Here is a 4,581-nt window from a genome sequence, read left to right on the forward strand (position 1 = left end):
CGGCATGGGGTCCGTGGCCATCCACGCCGATGTGTACAGTCAGCACATTTCAACTCCGTTCCGCCACTGAGAACGTCCCAGACGGACCGTCACCTCATGCGCGATCCCAACGCTCGTGGGCCAGTCACCTCCCTGGGCCTCGCCTCTGCCCTCGGCTGCACCTTCACCAAGACACTCTGCCAATATTCAGGGAGCGTCTGTTCTGGGCAAAGCACCGACCCAGGGCGCAGAGAGCACACAGACAAACAGAGCACTGCCCTCCGCCTTGAAAACCCACAGTCTAACGAGGGAAGCAACAGGCAACAGCAACAAGGCATCAAGGGAAACTGGGAGCGGCAGGAGAGAAAGCGCCATGAAGCGCGGGGGAAGGGCAGCAGGGAAGAGGGGCTTCCACGCTAGAACTGAAGGGTGAGGTGCTGCGGGGAGAGGACGCCGGCGCACAGACAGCAACAGGTGGCAACGAGCAGCCGGGAGAGCTGAGACGATGGAAACACGTCATCACATCATTACTCACGAGGAAAATGTTCATCTTTTTTATTTTTAAAATGTCAATTATTTATTTTTAAAAGTTATTAATACTAGTTATTGCTTCCATCATTACAAATAGCATTTCAGTTACATTATAATTTTTAAAAGCTTTGAGCTTTAGCCTGGAAATGTCTTCTGACTACCAAATATTCCACTTGTAAATTCCCTTTTTTGGGGGGTGGGAGAGGAGTGGTCCTAAACTGCACTTTTACCTAAGTAGAAGTTGTGTAAAACCATCCAGCCAGAGGGTCTGCTCGGCCGCAGCGCGTGAGCGCCCAGCGCACGGGACACACGCCCGGCCTGTCGCACGCTCCGTCCTCACAGAGCCCCGAAGCCAGCGCTGAGTATGATGGTAGCTGAGGTCTAACCCATGGATACCGAGTACAAGACACGTCCAAAGCTGTCACGTATGTGACATTTAATCCGCCTGACAGAAAAGTAACTTTTTTTATCGAATTTTACACATAATACACCCGAGTATTTGGGGCCTTTCCTGACGTCACGCTGCGAACAAGAGGAGTCAGAATTCAAGTGCCGCAGTTGACGCCAAAGCCCAGGCTCCAACTACAACATTGTACTGTTTCTGCAGTTGGTACACAGGGAGTAACCAATACTGCTGACACTACTGTTAGAATTTCACCCAGCTGGATTTAGTGGATGCCCCAGGACGGGTAATAGCCAGAAGCAAAGATTTGATTAACCTAGATTCTACATGAGTCTGGATCCAAACAAGCCATTCTTTGCAAAAAAATTTAATGAGCTCTGATAGTGAATAGTTTAAAAATGCTGAAAGGAAACACTGCTACTCAGAGTTACAACAGAAAATATGCTGCAAAACAATAAAAAAAACCAAAAAAACAAAGTAAAATGCAAGAAAATGAGGTTAGAGTGAATCATATCCTACTGTCTGCCTAGGTTGTAGAAAATGTGAAACCAAATCTACTCCAAGAGAATTAAGTTTGTGGACATTCTGCAATCTGATATAGAAACAGGGGTTTAAATTTGGTTAAAAAAGTTTCTAGATTTATCATGGGAAAAAAAAGTCAGTCCGTAAGTACCATAAGTGACCACATTGCTACATCTGAATAACTCAGAGTCTGTACAGCTTACTAGTAGACGCATTTAGTAACAACGATTTACATGGTTTTAAAATGTTTTATATTCTGCTTATGCTAATTTCCTGGTTTAAGGAATTACAGCATTGCTTACTTTCAAATCAAAATCTGTGAAAGGTAGAGGAGAAACAGGAGAAGGAGGCTCGTTATCGGGGTTTAGACCCGGGGAAGGGGGCCAAGCCCTGCCGAGGGCCTGGGCTGCTGCTGACCTGGGGTCCCTCCCGCTCACACCCACCCCTTCCACAGAGCAGGCTTCCTGAACCCCACAGCAAGTCTTAGGGATCATCGAGGGCGGCGCATCCGATCTAGGAGAGCAAAATGGCCCAGACTCGCACGGCTCCTGGCAGCAGGGCCAGAGCGAGGGGCGCGCTGACCGTGGGTGCTGTTGCTGGGCATCACTGTGTTCTTCCGCCACGCACAGGCACTGGGCTAACAGGGACAGTGCCTTACCAGAAAATGGGATTATGCACGGCTACAGCACCAGCACGAAAAGAACACTGTACTGTGATGGGCGAGAGAAATACTTCTGCCTTTAAAGTAAACAGAAGAATTTTACTTGGAAAAAACCAATCACATGTGAGGTGATGACCATCATTAATCATCAGGGACCTGCAGATTAAAAACAGTGAGATATCTACACACCCACTAAAATTCAAAGGACTCACAACACCACGTGTTGGCAAGAATGCAGAGAACCTGGAACCCTCACCAGCAGTTGGTGAACATGTAGGCCGTACATTTGGGAAAGCTGTTGGCACAGTTTACTGGAGTCAAAGCACACACATCCTACAGCCTGGCAGTTCCAGCTCCGGGGTGTATGTTCCAACAGAGGTCAGTGCTGCAGTCAACAGAAGACAGGTGTAACAATGCTCAGAGCAGATTTATTCACACTGACCCCAAACCAGAAGTACTTAAATGTCCAACAATAAAAAAAAAACTAAATTGTGATACATCCCATAGTGGAATACTATTTGGCAAGCAGAAAGAATAAACTTTCGCTATAGACAACACGGATGAACCGAAGTTGAGCCAAAGAAGCCAGGCATGAAAGAGTGCCCTGTACTGTGACTGCATTTATAAGAACAGACAAGCTAATTTACGGTGCTAAGGTCAACCAATGGTTACCGTGGGAGGGGAAGGCACTTACTAGGGGGGACAGAGGGAGCCCTCTGCGATGACAATGGAAGGGTTCTGCACCTTGGTCTACCTTTGGGTACGTGCTTGTACACATACACCACAACCTGTCGAAGTGTACTTACGATTCTGTGGACTTTCCCGTAGTAACCTGCAGCACGTCTGCAAGGTTTCTTCTGCTGCACTTTCTGTGAGATTCATCCACGTCGTTTCGTGCCGAAGAACTTTGTTTGTTTGCCTTGCTGTCTAGTACTGTATCGTATGAACGAACCACAATTTTCCCCTTTATTGTTGTGGAGTGCCTACAAAAGTTTAGAAAATTAATTTTTTAGGTCCCAAATGCGTATTTTTTTTTTTTTTGGCTCGCTGGTAGAGTGTTCACTAAAATACTAAGAAATAAGCCCCATTTGCAGCATTAGCCATCTTCTACTTTAAGCACAGTGTCAGGTCTACACTTGTCACCAACCAAGTTTACAGTGCTAAACTCAATGACCCAGTGATAGAAACAAGTTTTTATCCGAAAAGAGCACCTCAGAGCCTAACGATGTCTGTTTAAGAGGACCCTTTGTAAATTAATAAAATATTGCATCTAGAGGACTGGCGCATGGTGGATGAACTTAGGTAATTATTTCACAGAACTTCTGTGAACGGGAAATAGACTACGAACCAATCCAGGTGGGAGTGGAGAGGCTAATTGTTCTATTATAATCTGATGGGCACTAGATCACTATAAAATTAATTTCAAACTCTATCTCAGTGTCTGCCAAGGTTACTGCCTGCCTGGCGCTCGGCTAAGCCCTCTAAGTGTGTTCTTTCACTGATCCTCTCAATACTGCTGTGAGGGACGGTACCATTACCTCCATTTCACAGATGAGGCAACTGAAGTCTTTGCCGAAGTAAGGTCAGAAGTACTTCCTCCGGTGTTCCCACCTGGAAGTTTTGTTGTTTTAGGTTTCTCCACTTATGTCAATGATGCACTTGAAATTAATTTTTGTTTAGGGCGTGAAGGATGTCTCCACGTAGTGAAAATGGACGGACTCAGTAAGAGCGTACAGAATACGCGCAAAGGGTAGATGAGATCCAGGGGAAAAAAACATCAAGTCAAGGCTTAAGGGAGCAGAGCTGGGCAACAAAGACACAATGCATTGGGGGGAAAGCGGAATTCTGAGCAATCAACACCGTGTACTCAGATTAGCTGTACTTCTTGGATGCAGCCACTGGTGACTTTACGAAGGGCATCTCCGACGTCGGAGCGACTTCAGAACAGAGCAGTCTCAGGAATTCCCCCGAGGAAGCCCCTGGCCGAGGACTGAAGTCCCCGAGCACTCTCAAATGCCACCTCTCCAAGCACAAGGGCTGTGGGCGGCTCGACTCCGAGGATGACCCAGGCAGTCCCAGTCGCGCCCAGGGGACTCTCCGAATCAGGTCTCGGGGACAAATCCGAGGAGTCACTGCTCCAGAGCCCCGGGGGTGCCAAGCGCATTCCCCAAGCAGGGGTGCGAGCGACTAGATGTGGGCGGGAAAGGTCCTCTGCCCTCGGGCAATCCCGGGGCAAAGCCAGGAGGTCCCGCCCACCAGCCACCCGTCGCGGTCCGGAGGAGCAGAAGCTCCCTCACATCCCGGTCCTATGACGGGGACGCCGAAGCCACCAGCTTCGCTCTTTCCCCAGGAGCCACGCTGGGGGCTCTGAACTGACTAATTTCCGCTCCCCCGCAGCCGCGGAGTCACCTGGGGTCCACCGACACCCGACCCCCCTAAACCGCTCCCTGGCTCCGCGCCGCTCGATAGCCGGCTTTCGCCGGTC

This window comes from Pteronotus mesoamericanus, unplaced genomic scaffold (genome assembly GCF_021234165.1).
Source record: "Pteronotus mesoamericanus isolate MK-2021 breed Mesoamerican mustached bat unplaced genomic scaffold, CSHL_Meso_final scaffold_99, whole genome shotgun sequence".
In the NCBI taxonomy this organism is placed as follows: domain Eukaryota; kingdom Metazoa; phylum Chordata; class Mammalia; order Chiroptera; family Mormoopidae; genus Pteronotus; species Pteronotus mesoamericanus.